The sequence below is a fragment of the Cavia porcellus genome, unplaced genomic scaffold (genome assembly GCF_034190915.1).
Source record: "Cavia porcellus strain 051 isolate PalLab524CR breed Dunkin Hartley unplaced genomic scaffold, mCavPor4.1 scaffold_13, whole genome shotgun sequence".
Taxonomy (NCBI): Eukaryota; Metazoa; Chordata; class Mammalia; order Rodentia; family Caviidae; genus Cavia; species Cavia porcellus.
This window is the reverse complement of record NW_026947496.1, coordinates 22488790-22506928: the sequence shown is the minus strand read 5'-3', so window position 1 is coordinate 22506928 and position 18139 is coordinate 22488790. Positions and strand designations below refer to the sequence as shown.

The 18139-nt window shown below is 40.6% G+C and overlaps 1 long non-coding RNA gene across 1 annotated transcript; it reads right to left on the bottom strand.

Annotated features, from left to right (window-relative positions):
• Positions 1–10063: 10063 nt before the first annotated feature.
• Positions 10064–15520, bottom strand: LOC134478512 (uncharacterized). The gene is made up of 2 exons (XR_010051175.1): positions 15282–15520; positions 10064–11030 (listed from the first exon to the last, which is right to left on the bottom strand). It is a non-coding gene; the product is annotated as an uncharacterized LOC134478512 (long non-coding RNA).
• Positions 15521–18139: the final 2619 nt, after the last annotated feature.

Here is an 18139-nt window from a genome sequence, read left to right as displayed (position 1 = left end):
AATTGTATAGTGCTATTTTAAAAGGCCTATAAATATCCCTCTCCGGGGCAAATCACAAATAGTTCTATTTTCTAATTTACTGTACTCCTTATTATTGCTTTAGAGTCTAGGAGGATAAGCAAGACTTTTTCCCATAAGAAAATACTGCCTAACACAGTATTTTGGTATTTTTTTCCCTAAATGTGTGTGTGTGTACGTGTGTGCACACACAGGCATTATGTGTCATTTGGTGAGTGCAATATACATAAATACAGTGAGGAAGAAGGTTATAGGGAGAAAGGAGTCAAATTTTAGAGCAAACTGTTTAACCACTACTGCCCTGGAGTTTCAGGAGGTTAAAATACATTAAGAGGATAAGGGAATGTCTGTTTTGGGCAGCGCCAAAACTACGTCCATTCCTTTGTACCAGTACCAGGGATAGCCCCAGAACTTAACACTGAGCTACATCCACAGCCGACAGCCCACCTTATTCTTAACGTTTTATTTTGCGACGAGGTCTTGCCACGTCACTGAATTGCCAAGGTAGGTTCAAACTTGCTGTCCCCCTGCCTCAGCTGCCTCTGAGTACTGGGATTAGCAGTGTGCACCACCGCGCCCCATTCATGCGCCATCCTTGATGAGCGCTCCAGGTGGTAAATGTTGTCAGTGTACAACCATCCAGGCTTAGCAACCACGGCCTTTAGGGTGTGCATCAGCTGGACTTCGGTGTGGGTGTCTGGTGGGGAGAGAGAGAGGAGGTAGCATGGCTAAATCTGGGTTCTTTACGTGTTAAACACATACTCCAGAAGAAAAGTAGAACTTTAGGATTGGAAGAACTATCAGTATTCTTCTAGTCTTAACTTCTGTGCCACGAAATTTTTACAAAGATTCAGTGACTCAATCCAAAAGAGATAAGCTGGCGTTGTAAGATCCAGGTGTTCTGCTCAAGACTGGGCAGGTTCGAAGGATATTACTGCCTCCCTCAGTCACTCACCTGACACTGTATTTCCTCAAGGAGGTTTGCAAAAAATGGGAAAATAACACCCGCACCCTAACCCAACTAAAATTAAAAGAAAGGGCTGACATGCACGAGGAAGCACACTTCCCCCCGTTCCTACTCCCCAGCAGCGCGTACTCCCGCGGGGATTTCATTGAGAGATCCTTGGCAGGTGGCAGCACGGATGGAGACAAGATTCTGGTTAATTCCACGTAGTTGCCCGCCCTCTAGTGATACAAGTGGAGATGGCAGCTCTCTGGTCCCTCTCTGAGTCTGGCTGGAGAAATAGGGGTTACCCCACCCCCAAAGTTTTGCCTGTCTCTTTGAAACGTCAGTGCTAAGTTATAGAACAAGTTGCCTCATAAAGGCTTCTTAATTAGAGCATCTCGCTTGTTTGTGACGATCATGACATTTGCAAAAGACCATATGTCTTTGAGACGCTGCTCAGCAAGGCTTTCTCCAATGTTTACCAAATCTATTTTGTGTCCCATGCTAATAATAGTCCAGTGGGTCCCCTGGCAGAGCAGTGGGCACTGAGGACTTCTTGTTTGTCCTGTTACTCAGAATCCTGCCTTCAGAATGTGAAAGGCCCCTTAGTTCCTGTGAAAGAAATAAAACAGAGCTCCAAGTTTCCCAAATGCTGTTATTTTGGGAAACACTTATTTCAAAGGCTAAATTGTACGCTTTTGACAAATCAACATTGAGCATTGCTTTGAAGTTTTTGTTACACATAGATTTAACTATTCTTTTTTTAAAAAAACTCTCAAATGCTTGCCAAGTCACTTTACAATAGTATCCATAGCATAAATATGTCCCAAAGCATTGTAACATTTTAGGTCAGGAAGACTAGAAGTGAACTCAGGTTTTAAAGGGAAAAATTGATGCCTGCTTTTGGAAGTAACTAGTTGGTCTAGGTCACACAGCTGGATTTTCCCTACTGTACCACCCTTTCCATATTACATGTTATTAAAGTCAGATGGAGAGTGACTGGGTATACCTACACTGTCTACCACCACCATATACTAAAGAAATATCGAGCAATCAATTTGTTTCACTTCAATAGCATGGCAGTAGCAGACATGCTCCATTAACCTACTGTAACTCCTTAGGTCTGATTTTGGTCACTGATTTCAGCTATTATCAGTCATTCCAGCATGGAGTTTTGTGGCAGTTTATAAATGTCTTCAAATTAACGGGTTAGATTTAGTATTAGGTCTGGGTTAGTTCAAAAGCTGTTTAGCTTAATGTGAATTAAACATCAATGTGTGAATTTGGAAATTAGACATTTTTCATGAACACAGAGTACAGGCTTACTACTCAAAGTTTTTCCTTAAGGATTTGTCTTTTCTTAATAGTGATGACTCAGAAGTTCAAAGCGGCAGATTTCTTCATTGCAACACGGTTTATGTATTGGGAATGACTATTACCAAATTTGTCTCACTACTTGGGAAATGGTGGCAATCTAGCAACTATTTCTACAGACCTTTGATGTAGCTCAGAGTGTGAGAAGTGACCTGTTGCCAAGCAGGAAATGTGAACCATCCAAATCACAAGTATGAGGAAGCATCGGTTCATTTATCGGTGCATGCTTGCACTGAGGGGGAGGGCATTGCCCAGCACACATTGACAGTTTAACACGTGTCCACCAGCCATCGAAATGCCTTATCCCTAATTCATCAATGCCACACAGTAAGCTTTTGATATAATTAACATAGATATCCCTCACTGAATGCATAAATCGCTTTACTTTCATCAAAGTATCTCCAAGTTTTCTAAATACATTATCTCATTAATCATAACAAGGTTTCTAAGGGATTATCAAATGCCTCATTTTTTAACCTCTCTTTAGTAATACTATATTATGCTGGAACTATGTTCCTAATTTTTACTATCATTGTTGCTGCCTTGAATTCCTCACGGGCAGGATATGTGCTATAATTCTCTGCATTTTCTCTTTATAAATAACTTTATTATGTGTAGTGGGTGGCTTCTCTGAGTTTATTTATATCTAAATTTACAACTGACATTTTATTAATCAAGAGGGAGGATTCATGCCATAAAAAGACCTTATTTCCCAAAGAGGAAAGCTGAATTTCATTGAAAGTTTAAGAAACAACAATTAAATTTGACTCTAGGGACGTAGAACTGTTTCCTTCAGCCATAAAAGTATTTTGGAACCGTGAATACTAAGGGAGAGAAGTTGGAGAAAGTTCACTGTTGATGTGATTATGTACTCGTTAGAGACTCAAAAAAAAAAAAAAATGGTCACAGTGCATGTGTCGATGCCAGAATTTTAACAAGAGTGAACAGAGTGATAGTGAGCAGCTCCTAAGAGGCAGAAGTGTAACTCTAGGAAATCTGGATTGAAGCCAAGTTTACAGGGCTGATCTATCTCTCAGGTTTTGGAGAACACCGAGACATCCATTCCCAGGATATGAAATACTTTGCATAAAATAACTGACCACACATACCGCACAACTATTTTTTAATCAGTTTGTCAAAAGTTCAACTGCTATTCTCCTCTAAGTACAAGCATACACCTACAAAAACTTACTTCCTTAATATTTGTGACTCAGGTGGTTCATATTTTCTGTCTTGGGAATAGAGGCAAATTATTTTGCACTATACTGTTGTCAGTGACTATGTACTTTCAAACTCAAGATGAAAAGTGGAGAAACAGTACACATAATTTTATTATAATGTGTATTTTTAACTGTCTTTGGTAAATAAGCCCATTTGAGTATCTCCTTTAGGAGAGCTCCTTTTTTGAAACTATTGTTAAGGAAGCAAAAGTCCTGCTTCTTAAATGCTTACAGCTTATGTCTACTCAGAAATAGGCACTCGGGCATCTACTAGGATAACAGGCTGCAGAATATAGTGGTGGCTAAGGGGAGTCAGAGGACAGCTATGGGAATACAGAAAAGAGAGTATATCTCCAGCTATACGAATTGAGATTATTTGAAGAATATTTAGAAACTTAAATATGTGGATCTAGAAGAAGACTTTCTAGGGAGAGTTAACCATGCAAACCAAAGGTCATAATTGCATAACCAATTGCATAAAGGTCAAATATGGGGGAAATGTTTTGCTCAAAAGGAAGGAATGAGAGATAAGGCTGAAACAGTATTTTAGGGTTGGACAAATTTTTCAGTCTACTTTTACAAATGTTCTGTAGCTATGGCTTAAAACTAAAAGTAGAGTCATCATAAAAATGCTACTCTATCCAGGCGGGAGCCCATACTGGTTATGCAAAAGAAGTTTAAATGACTCCTGGAGCAAGAGGCAGAACAAAGGAAAGGAACCCTTCCAACAAGTGAAGGGCAAGTCTGGGGATAAGACAAACAAGGTAATTAGGACAAATGCTGCCTAACAGCATGCCTCTTTCCCTTGGGAGGTAGCAGCTAGATACCAAGTTGAACTCTGAAGAATTGGATGTGGGCACTGCACATGGGGCACTTCAACTCTGGCACTGACTCTTAATGCCTGCAACTTTATTGGTCCTTAGGGCACAAGGTCAAGACCCAACTTTTTTATCTAGTCCTCTACAATTATAATGAGGGTGCTTTGCAGTAATGGCATAGATTATATTTTCTAGTGAACACACCCAGTGATTAGCAGCATAATGAGAATACCTTCCACTAATCAAACATGCAACATAACACTGAAATGAGGGATTTATTCTCCCCCCCCCAAAATAAAGTCAGTTTGGTTTTCATTTGATTTTTAGATGACTTAGTCTAGGAAACACCAGCAACACAGTCTAGTTGTTAGTTCCAATAGTTGAACCCAGTAAGACAACTGGAAAAATTGTGGGGATTCTTGCTTAACGTTTTATTTCTAATCTTTTCCCATGAAAAACGTGACTCTTTAACCCTTAAAGGTACAAAACATTTCATATAGAGAAAAATAAAAGCTCTGCCAAACAAAAATTGCATAAGACTTTGAGGCGAATACATCATTTGCAGAGCTTCAGCGATTGTCACTATTTAAAGTTCACAGTCTATTTAGTTCTCTCATGTTCTAGAGGATTCTCTTCTAGTTTTAGAAAGACAGACTGCATCAATTTGAGATCAGTTTCCCCCCATGCTAATTTGTTACCCTCCTAAATTTCTTCCTATCACAGAAGCATTCTAAGTTGGCCTACACATCCAATTTTGGCTACTACCTTTGCTTTTGCTTTTGTATTTTCACATCCACATTTTATAAAGTTCACAGCTATTGATTACCCACTAGGGCTAGGAACTCACTGTAATAGTTTATTTCTCTATTTTTCACGCAACCCAAAATTCCTGTGTGTATTCCTATTGGCATATATGATGGTATATACCTCGGTGTCCCCCCAAAACTTTATGTGGTCATAAATGGGGCCTTTTAGAGATGGAAGAATACAGGAAGAAGGTTATTTGATGCTTGCTGCTTGCTCCCTTCTGCCTTTTGCCTGCCCTTCTCTCCTGCAATGCCCCTCTACCATGCTATACCGCCTTGGAGCCAGCTAACAATGAAATGAAACCTCTACAAACTCTGAGCCAAAAAAACCTTTAACTTTGGGTGTTGGGTATTTTGTCTGAGCAATGAGAAAAGTAACTAAGAAAATATAATTCACAATTTTATTTAAAACTCATTCAGGAAAGTGATAACATGTTTTCCATTGTGCTGGCAGGTGTATCTAGTTGGGAAAGGACTGACAAGAAAATAAGAAAGGGGAGACTCAAATACTAAAAGAAAAAGGTAGCTAAGCCTCCATTTTAAATGCAAGCATATCATCATTTAACTGAATTTCCCAAATGCATTCAGTTCTTCTCCTCTGAGGTTCAAGCAAATAATTCCTGAGAATGTCCACTATAGTGTTCACTACTACTTTACATTTCGATAAATATTAAACAATCAATGATAACACCGAGTTAACCTGAATTATCTGTCATCAAGAAGAGCAAATACTATTTTGTCTTGTTTTGTCATGTTTACAAATTATGATATAAAATAAAGATCTGTCAGAGAGGTGCTTAGTTTGTTGATCAGTTCAGAGGACAACATCAAAGTTCCAAAATAGGCTGACCCCTGGGATAGATGCAATAAACCAATTATTCTTTCTTTTACCTTTACAGTGTCAGAGATGATATTCATCCCACTCATGTTCAATAGTACATACTCAGTTGGTATCAAGTATATCCTTGCAGTCAGGCTTTCATAGCTCTGCTGGGAAAGAAAATAATCAATTCCATTTGTTATATTTGCTCTCAAAAGACAAAATCAAGAATTTGGTATAATCAAGAAAAAGTAGGCAGGTTTCACGCAGATTAAAAGGATGAAACTTAAACATCCAAATTGTTAAATACATCCTTAGGATCTGTTTATAAACACACATTGAATCCTTCCATACAGAACACTGGCAGCAAAAATAACATCTTCCTGTTTGCTCAGCACAAATATATCCACAGCCAATTGTGTCCTGGGCTCCTCGCTGGGCAAGGTGCTGGGAGACAGGGTATAATCTCTGCTTGTTAAAGAATGTCAAACCGATTGGAGACCAGGATAGAGACCACATTCAAAAAACAAACCAAGGCCAGGGATTTAGCTCAGTGGTGAAAGCGCCTGCCTGGCAAGCATGAGATCCTGAGTTCAATCCCTGATACAAAAGAATTTTTTTTTTAAATCAGACATACTTTATTTTAAAAAGTGCTATTGGGATTCTGAATGAGTGCACAAGGCCCATAAAGCTGAGAACAGTTTTGTGCACAGCAAGAAACTGAGCTTAGTAGACGAGCAAAAGAATTCATTCTATTCCACCTCCTTCACTTGTACCCTGTCACTTGCAAATGACATATGCTCTCCCTGGCACTTTGTCTCACTATGTAATGAATTTCAAGGTTCTTCTCTCTTGGTTTGGAAACTTTGCCAGAACCAGGGCCAAGCAGAACCATGCTGAAGGAAGAGTAAGTGAGGAACTACTGAGTCCAAACTGGATGGGAAAGGTATCATCTGCTTACCCAGCTGAACCTGTGAATGCACTGATGGACTTGAAGGGAATGTGGGTAAAACAGCAAATCTAAGTAGTTTATAAACCTCAATCCTGAAGGCTGGAATAGACACTGACGATGGTTTCCTTGTGTCTCCCAAAAGCTCATGTTGGAAGATTAATCCCCAACATCGTATGTTAAAAGTAGTTGGAGATAGAGCCCTGAGAAGATGATTAGGACTAGATGAGAACATAAGGGGGGGGGGGGCTTCCTGGGTGGCATCACGGGCTTTGTGAGAAGATAGAGAAAGTCTTGAGCTAGAGGCTTGCTCTGTCTCTCCAGGTGATGCCCTCGGCCAGGTTAGAATGCAGCAAGACTCACACCAGATGCCAGCACCACCCTCTCTGCCTTCCCAGCCTCCAGTACATCAGTCAGGTCAACTTCTATTCTTTAGAAGTTTCCCTATTTGTGGCTTTCAGTTACAGCTACATGAAATGAGCTAAAATGATATTGATACAACTTGGGTTTGTGACACAATGTAAAATACAAATTGCAAAACATCAAGATAAGGATTAAAAATACCAGTGCAAGATTGCCAACTATAACAAAGCCAAATTAAACATTAGAATTGTCAAGGAGACCAAGAAAAAGAGAGCAACATAGACTAAGCCAATGGAGGAAGAATATAGAAGTGAAAAATGTTCAGAGGAAACAGTAAAATGTGTGGGTCAATCTAAATACTAACTCACAAAGCAATCCCAACCTATGAGAGAAAATGATGAGAAAAGATGAACACTGAACTAACTTAGAGTCTAAGAAAATAACATTGTGTACGACCAAGCGGTAGAAAAGCAGGAACATTTAGGATGTCAAGGAAGGGCCCAAACAGGTGCCCATTCCAAGATTTGGCCAAGAATTGGAAAACAGTGACGTTCATCTTTTGAAATGTTGGATTCTGGACCTAAGAACAGTGACACAGAAACATTCCCAGGCACAAACATCCGTGCTGACACAGAGGCCCAAAGGCTTGCTATCTTATGCTTTGCTCTTTCTCTCTCACTCCAGGGGATCTTCATAGGATCCTTCCCGCTCCACGCTTCCAACCCTTCTCTCTGAAAACTTCAGTGTTTTCTAACTTCTCAGCTGTACAGGCCAACTGAGTATCTACCTCCTTTTCTTCTGCTTCTAGAATGACATCCCTGAGCTCAGGTGCAGAATCTACTCTACAGGCATGTTGTCCCCTTCACAGGTCCACGGACAGGGACCACATCATTTTGTTTTCACTGCTATGAGCCCACCTGGCTCCTGGAAGATTCCACTTTTGAGCAATAATTTGCTTGTACTGGTTTGCTTCTTTGGGATTTGTCTCCTGACACAACGTCATGCCCAAAGAGTTCACACAGAGAATGTGCTCCTGTTTGTCTGGCATTGGTGATACCAAACATGTCCTTTCAGACTCAGAGATACCTAGTTCTTGATTCATGAAGAACTTATCCTTATATGGACATACATGTCCTTATATGGACTCATTATCTTTCCCTTAATTATGCTTCTCTTTCTTTTGTTTTGTTTGGGTTTTTTTTGAGATAAGGTTTCATTATGTAGTTCAGACTGGCCTTGAACTCACTATGTGGCCTAGGCTGGTCTCAAACTCACAGAAATCCTGCTGCCTCAGCCTCCTGAGGGCTAAGATTATAGGCATGCACCACCATGCCAGGCTGAACGTACCTCTCTTGTCTGCTTTACAAAGCCTCAAATCTCTTACCCTATATTCTATTCTCCTCAATGAAAAGTAAGAGGAAAAATTAAGGAGCTCACAGGAATGGAAACACATTGGCTGCAATTCAGACCAAGTGTCAGAGTAGTAGATCTTCTGGGAGCTGGTGATCAGGAAAGGAAGGTGAGGTGATGAAAGCCCTGTGTGCTTAAAGGATGGTGGATAGTTGGTGTGGACCTGCAGAAACTACTTCACTCTGGATCACAGATGTCACAAGGCAACAAGACATATAAACACAAGCCCCAGACGGCTTGGGTTCTTTTGTCAACCCTAAAGTACTGTGCGACTTCACCTGTGACCCTGTGTTTCCCTACTGTGAAAGAAAGGCTTAGATAATGTTATGACTTGTGTCTAGGTGTCCCCACAAAGCACCATGCAGTCTTAGGGGGGCTTTTCTAGGGGGGTTAGATCTAGAGTGTGTGATGCTTGGATTAAGTGTGTGATGCAGGAATCAAGGATGTGTGATTACTAACTTAGTTCACAGATTGGGTTGGATTGGCACACTTCTGGGTATAGATAATGAGAAAGTCTACCCTGGATGTGAGTGCTATTCACCCTAAGGGCATGTAGCCTGGATAGAATATTAGGGACAGAAAGAGAGATGCTTTCATTTTTTGCTGATTTGCTACTTTGCTGCTGGATACCTTGTGATCTTCTGCCTGCCATGAGCTGTTTCTTCTGTGTGACATCCCTTTGCTATGTGACCCTGCCTTGGAGCCAGGCAACTAAAACCTTCACAAAATGTGATCTACATTAAACATTTCCTTTTTTGACTTTGGGTGTCAGATATTTTGTCTCAGCATGAGAGAAGTAAAATCTCAGGACTATTCCAACACAAAAACCCTGCAATCCTACTGATGCTTGAAGAGAGAAGACAATATATTTGCACAGAGCCTCTGCAGTAACTCTGGAAGTGGCAGGCATGGTTTAGCATATTAAAATAGTGAGTTAGTCACTTTCTTGTCACTAGGACAAAATACCCAAAACCTGCACCATAAGGAGAGATTTAATTTGACTTATGGTTCCATTGTGGTCAGTCCATGATCAATAAGCTCCCAAGTGAAAACAGCATGGCAGAAGGGCCCAGTGGAGAAAAGCTATATGACCCATAAATCCAGAAAACAGAAAGAGAAGAAAGGAGCCAGACTCAAAAATACTCCCTTTAGGTAAAGCCTCCCAGTGACCAATCTCCTTCACCAGGCCCCACCTCCTAACAGCACAGTCAGCTCTGAACTTATTAATGAATAAATCTGCTAATGAGTGCAGCAATTCCTAGGATCAAATCACCTTCCAAAAACCCAAGCAGTGAACACATGAGACTTCTAGGGGACATTTTAGACCTAACCATAACAATAGAGCTATATCTTATTTATTATATATTTATAAATTTATTCATTTTACATTAATTCATGTATTTTATATTTATTAAAATATACTCCATAACTATTTTCTAGAAGACTCGAGAATGGTCTCCAAATATCTGGAAGTTTCTCACATGGATGCCCACTTCTTTGGTAGAATTATCCTACCTAAACCCATAAGGCAGAACTGAAACCAATGCATAGAAGAGAGTTTAAAGTTTAGAGGAAATATTTTACTCCTTGAGGGAATAGTCCAAGTCTAGAATCAATTGGTTTATGAAGTAAAATAATTGCGTACCTATATTTATGGGAAGTATTGAACCATGGGATAAGCAAGCACATAATACTGATTTAGTTGATGAGCAGTGGGGATAGAGATGGAGGTGTGGACCTCATCTGTGACTTATGAGAATCTAAGGTTTCATGAATATTCTGCTACTAATGCATTGCTTTTTCTCAACAAGATCACTGAAATTGAGTGTTTGACTCTGTAACAGTGAAATCTGACAACTGTTGTTGCATTGACTCTCCTGGATAAAGGATTCTTCCCAATGCTTCTTACTGCTGACTGCCTTGGCCAACAGCCTGTTCAACAGAGGGGCTTTTTAGTGCTCGGATCAAAGCCTTCTGTGTGCAAAGTGCCCATTGTTCATTAGTGAAATGTGACTTGCACCTGCTCCCATGAGGTGTACAGCTTTCACTGGGTTTCTCTCCATTTCAGCAGGCTGCAGCAAGATCACAGGGCCAGTCACTGTGGTGATGAAGGAAGCCACACTCTGCCAATCAAAAGCTGGACCAGCTGTGCTGGTCCTGTGTGAACCAGGTGCCTACTGCTTCCCCAGGAGCATTCTGCCAAGCCTTGGCAGCGGGCAGACCAGCAGCTGTTCATCCTGCTTCAGTCCTGTCCATTCCTCTCCTCCTCAGACTGAGAATCCAGGCACCATCCCCAGGGAAGCTCGCTACAAAAAGGAGAAAAGAAAACTTTGAAAGAGGGTGACACAAGGGCTACAATTACAGTGAGTTGACTGAGGGCAGGAAACACAGTAAACGTGAGAACAAAGATTGACTCCATATCACGATTGGATCATCCTCAAGACAGTAGAAACTCAAAAGAGAAAGAAGCAAGCAAATACATTTTTTATTAACCACACAGTGACCCTGTTTTTATTGAAGATGCCGTCTCATAGATTTTAAATCCTTGCTAGCATTGATCCAGATAAACCCATCATGATGAAAACAAACAGCCTCAACTTAGATGATGAGACAGTGCCATCTGCCAGGCAAGATATTGACTTCCATAACCTCTCATGAATTAATTTGGACAGCAGATTTCAAAGAATAAGATTAACAGTGGTTCCTGTGAGCTTTCCTCTTTTTAGTTCACTCTATGTGATGTTATTAAGCTACAACTGAATCATGTAGAGTCGGATCTTCAACTGGATGTTACATCTGCTTTTTACAGAAAATATTTAAACATCCCTAAGCCACTCAGCCACTTCACTGCGACCCTTAAGCCCCACCATCTCCCCATTAGATGCAAATGATTCCACTCTACTAGGTGGACCAGCAATAAGCAACCAATTTGCTAAGGGACTTATTTCCTCCCTCAAAGGCTCTTCCTTGTACACGGCCCTTGGGGATGTGGCAAAGAGCTACTTCCTAAGAAGAATCTCCCAGGCCAAAGGAGATGGGGGAGGGATGGGGTGAGTGTAAATGGCACCGCTGTGCTGTGACTCATCCTTTCACTGACTTCATTCACGTCTGTGTTTTCAGCCACTTGGACAGCTGTGTTGCCCATGTGAAGTCAGAGATGTTTTTTGTTCCAAAGACAGGAAGACGGAATGGTGTGGGCTGCAGCAGAGGGGGACAGATAAATCAGTGTGTGGATCCATAATTGCTGTATGACTTCAACTTCTCAGCCCAGCTAGCAGTCACCACATTAGTCACTAGTCCTGCAAGGATGAGATGGCACTGAGTGGATTCAATGCGAAGGGCCTGGCAATCCTGGCTCAGATCTGAGAAATGTTTCTCACCACCCTGCACAAAGGTAAGGGGTAAATGTTTGCAACTAAAGAATGTGGTCTTTGGCTAGAAACTGGGGAAACTATTACAGAAAAAAGTAAGACAAGGATCTTGCCATCAAATGTCCGCAGAGGCACCTCTGATTTTCCAGAGATACATGCAGCACTCTGGATCACAGAAGGAGGAAGGAAGCAGAAGCAGATTCTCATGTCTTTCGTGAGAATCATGAAAGACAATGCAGTGTAAGTAGAACTACAGCCAGCACGTCCTTGCCAAAGTCCACCAAACCCTGCGCTCCATCTTCTCCTCTTCTGTGTCACTAATCCACATGCATTCTCTCATTCCCACAATGGCACATCTAAACAACAAGCTCAGACAAGTTGGCTCACCAGCTACATGCAGTCAACTGCTTGCTTAAGTAACACCTTACTGAAATAGAACATTAGTTTAAACTATGGCTGTGGCTGCTTTCAACAAGGAACAAAAAGAGTAGAGCAGTGGTGACAGAGACACACAAAGCCTAAATTACTATCTGGCCTTTCAGAAAAGTAATTTGCTAACTCGTGCTCCAATGTATAACAGAACAGTGCCTCTTACTTAGGAGAAGAGCTCTCTCAATGTGTTGACCTGATACCTATGAAACCACTTACCTATGCTTGTTCCCATTCAGGCCTGTCCAGATTCAGTGGATGAAGGTGTCTCCTCACCCATCCAAGATCAAGCCATCCACTGTAACCCCTAATGCCATCCCCTCTGTTCCCTTACTGCTGTTTTCTCCTTTGTCTCTAACCTAAATTCAAGAACTTGTCTTCAGCCTACACTTTACTACTGTCCTTGTATCAGATCCTCCTTTCTCTGACAGTATCATCCAATCAATATCTCTATGCTGTCCCTTCCTGCAATTTTTGACATTCATTTCTAGTGGATTATCAATTTTTGTAACTTAAATAGCCTATCAGAAGCTTGGAATAATGCTGTCCACAACAAAACTCAGTATCTTCCTTGTGAAAACGTTGGACTTCTGTCCAACATTTTGGTCTCTGCTGACACCACAAACCACCAAGAAATCACTAAGACAAGGACTAACGATATTTTATATAGTGAAAGGCAACCCACTAGGATGATATAAAATTATACACACAAGGTACTCACACATATGTGTACAGTAACAGAACACCCACGTATATGAAAAGAACGCCAAGTATATAAAAGAAACATTGACAGAACTAAAGAAAGAAACTGGGAGCAATGCAATAAGTAGGATACTTAAAAATTCCACTTAAAATATTTGATAAAAAACAGACAAAAGATCAATAAGGAAGTATAGGATCTAAACAATCTACATCACACACACACACACACACACAGCCCGCTCCACACTACAGAAGTGTAACGATACTGTCTAAGCACACATAGGACAATGCCCAGGGTAAATCTACACATCCAAGGTATGAAACCATGGAGAACCGAGCTAAAGCAAAAACATCTTCCCCTTTTTCTTGTCATTTTAGTGTACATTCGCGACACATCACAACTATAATCATCCTGGTGAATTAGCACTTATACCTGTCACATCTGGACCATTTTTGTTACCCCCTCCCCCACTCCGCCTTTCCACAGATCCCTCCTCTATCTCCAGAGACCCAACACTGTTTCCTTCCATCTCACTTTCCTTTTGCTCTTTAAACTTGTATGTTTTAGATTTGTCGTGTAAGACAATCTATGCAACTTACAGCCTTCTGTGTCTGATTTGTTTCACTGATAATTTTGTTCTCATAATCCATCCCTTTTCCTACAAATGACACAAGTTTATTATTGTTCATAATTGAGTAGTTATATATATATATATATATATATCCACATTTTATTTATTCATCTATTGATCCAACAATTTAACAATTTAACCAATAATTCTCCATGACCTCGTAGCTCTCATCCCAGCCTCACTTTTTATGTGTTGTCCTGCCCTACACCTAGACACAACCTGATTACACCACAGTACCTTTTTGAACTCACCTGTTCTGAAAGATAGACCACAAATAAATACACTGCTAAGTTCTAGAGCTTTCACTCTGGACCCAACACCACCACACACACTTATTCCCACATGACTTGGCTCCTATTTCATCTTCTGAATCTGTATTCTTCCTTGAAAATGACCTGGATCCTTTTCAGGACTTGTAAGTTTAATATTTAGAGTTGATTTTTATGGTGAATCTAAACCTTCTTCCAATAGACTTTGGCTTAGTTTGAGTCTCTATTTCTTGGAATCTTTGTTGGCTTTAGGCATGAATATCCTGTACTAACTCAAGAAATCAAATAATAACAAATGCAGGAAAGGCTTCCAGGAATAAAGCAATCCTTGTATATTTTTGTGGGAATATAAGGTAGTACAACCACTATAGAGATCATCAGAGATTCCTCAAAAAGCTAAAACTGGAAATTTCATTTGGCTTGGCTATTCCTTCTACATATCTTCCCAAAAGAGTTAAAAGTCATCATATTACACTGATATATGCACACCTCTGCTTATAATAGCACAATTCAAAATAGCTAAATCTTGGAAACAGCTTATATAGCCATCGAACAGATGAATGAATAAAGAAAACGTGTTATTTATATGCAATGGAGTACTACACTGTCGAAAAGAAGGATAAGCTTGAGGCATTTGTAAGGAAATGGATGCACCTCAAGATCATAGCGTTAAATGAAATAAATAAGTCACACAAATTTAAGTATGACAAACCCAAAGTATAAATTAAGAACAGAATAAAAGATAAATAATAGGAAGTAGAGAGACCTTCTTCAAATGGGAAGGGAAACCAGTGGAGGAAGTAAGGAATAAAGGAAGGGGAAAGAATTTTAAAGAGAGAGGATTGGAGAAAAGTAGAAATACAGCTCTCACAGATGGAAAGAGGAATACGAGTTGAAGAGAGAAAAGAGGGGGTAGAAAGGAAGAGAACAAAAAAATTAGGGTGTGTTATGTGTAAGCACCAATTCCCCACAATAAATTGTGTACTGCAAAAATACACCAGTAAAGACTTTATTTTATTTTATTTTATTTATTTTTAAATAAATAAACAAATTTTTAGAATCAATTCTAAGTCATGATTCAATCTACGCCCATGGGGACCTAACACCAAGGAGTGAGGCACTAAAATACCTCTGGCTTTAACATGTCAAATTACCTGTGGTATCCTCAGTTCCACTGTAGTGCTTTACATCCAGGCTCCATCTGAAATGTGTTTAACTCCTTCACCCAGACAAACACTAGGTCTTCCACATTGGCATCTGATGTCTCTTCTACCACATATCCTGCAGCTTAGTAGAAAGTGCAGAAGTCATCCAGTACACAGGAAAAGAGGAAGGCACCCCAGGAAGCCAGCCAGACCTTCAGGAGAGAGAAAGACAAAGAGAAAAAACAAGGTGGTGCTGTGGAATGGTCCACCTGCTTTAAACTTTAAAAACTGAAATAAACAAAATAATAGAAGGAAGTTCAGCCTAATAGAATTTAGTTATAATGAAAGGTAAAGAAATCAGTTATAATTAAATTAACATTTTCCCTGACAATGGAGTCCAAACCTTATAGCAAGGGCATAGTAATGAGGAAAATTCCACTATAAATAAATACGTAATAACTGGAGGCAGCATATTTTCAGATTAGCTCAACCTTAGAGGAAGATCCAGAATGAGACTTGTGAGGTATTAATGACACGAATAATGCAGAAATAAATGAAAATAAGATGCATGTAAAAGAGTTCATTCAAGATTGCATATTCAGGAGAGCTTTCAGCTACAGCTACATGTCACTTCTCCACCTGGTTTTGTTCTGAGCAGCACTAAGGAGAGACAAAACCACGAAGCTGTGTGTGCTCTGGGTCTCAGCTGAGCTCTTCTTTCCCTGTGGCTTGGGAGAAGATCCTAAGCACCAAGAATTTGTTCTGAGAACGAGTGGATGCTCTATCTCTGGTTTCTTGTTCACAGTAATCTAGGCAAACTGCTGCCTAAGTCCTCTCTCCCCTTGCATCTACTCAAAAATAAATGCAGGGATAGAGAAGAAGAATGAGAAGAGTTCATTCATACTTTCCCTAAACACTCTCCAGTTAGAATGACTCTATGGCCACTTCTTTAGGTGCAAAACATGTCTTGTGTTTAGTCCACCACAGCATTCTTTCTTGGCAGTGTCTGTTTATGTGCATATATGCATTTCCTATGAGTACTATATTGTCCTTGGCAATTTAGGGTGATGTGGGTTAGAAGGTGCAGTAACAAACTCTGAATTCCCAGAAGTGTAACACAACAGTCACGCAATGTCTGATGCGAGTCGGTAGGCTTCCCTTCTTTACCAATCAAGGGCTGAGCTGCTGCACCTGGGGACACTCTGCCATGGCGACATATGATTTCCTGGGTCATACTGGACTGGGAAGAGACCCACAAGTAGGGACAGTTGGGGTACTTAGGTAGGGTTAGATTAGGGTCCCTATAAGAGGCAGGAAGGAGGGGGCCTGTGCATCTCAACAAGCAGCCAAGCTGACAGCCGGTAACTACTTCTGTGTGGTTACCCTGAGATGATGGGCTGGTCTTGATAGCCTCCTTGGGTGGCTATGGTGTCCCACAGTAATCTAGGTACTTCTGTCCTCAAAATTCCCCAGTTAGCCAACCAAACCGAGCCCCTAGCAAGAAGTCCCATGACCAATCAAGTAGGGACCCTGGGTAGTGGGGGGAGAAAGAGGGTGGAGACAGGGCCCCTACGCCATAAAAAAAGACGGTAGCCCCAGATTTGAGACTAGCTCTGGGCCTTGTCACTTCTCAGGGTGGCTCTTTACCACTTCCTCTTGCAATACTACACTAAAGTTACTTCTGCTTTGCACCTGTGTTCCCTGACTCCTCTTCCTCTTTCTAGTTAGATAGAGATAAGTCCAGCATGGGTGAGTCTAGGGACTCCCTAGACCCTAAAACCTCCAAACGCAACACAAAGAAGTAGCATACTGGCTTTTAAATGTCTCGGCCCATGGTTCACATTTGTACCATCTGCCATCACACTTCAGGCCTGGAACTGGTCAGATGCCTCAATATCTGCAAGGGACTGAAAGGCATACGCTTTCAGTATGTTAGGAAGGAGATGCAGAGTGTGATGTGGGGAAGCACAGGAAGTCCTCATTGAGCCGTCGCACTGTCATCATTACTCCAATACCCAGAAGGAAGGCAAGGATGTGCTAAGTAGTGAATAAAGGTTTGCTGAACTATGTTGACTCTGCCTGGTGAACATAAGTCTCCAAAGAAAATGAGATCAGGAAGTAGACAAAGTTTGTTTCAGAACCTCGGCTCCAAGGTGAGAAGATTGTGAGGTTAAGCCCAGCTGGGCAACTTAGCAACATAGAAGACCTAATAAAAAATGGAATGAGCTACGGGGTATATAGCTTATGCAAGGATGCTAGGTTCAATTCCTAGTACTGCAAGGTAGTTAAAAGACGAGAAAATCCAGGAGAAAGCTGTGTTAAGTCATCCAAATGAAAGGATTGAGGATAATCAATAACCCTGCATGCCACAGAGGGAATAAATAAGGTGGCTGAAAACAGGCCATTAGATTTGACAACTGGATTATTAATGGCTCTTCTCTGATGCAGGCCCAATCTCATTACAGTGAGTTTTAAAGAAGGTTCTAAATCATTTCGACGAGTTAAAGTTTCATAATATGTTGCACAAAACAGATGGCAATTTGCGGACGTTTGGATACTCTGATTTTTTTAAACCCTAATAAAATTTCTTGCCATGCAGTGTTAATGAGAATAACTATTATTCATCATACACCTGCTATGTGCTCAGCACTCTGCTAAGAACTTTATTCATATTACTGGAAATATTTTATAACCTGTCTCATAAAAATATTGTTGTAATCTGGTCTCACGATCTGTACATACTGCATTGAGGAATGGGACACAGGTATGTTTCATTCCAAAGTTCGTGCCCTTTCAACTATGTTAAAAATTTTATTTTCTAAAATATTCAGTGGTTGATGCTCTCATAATGAGATCTAGGTCACCGC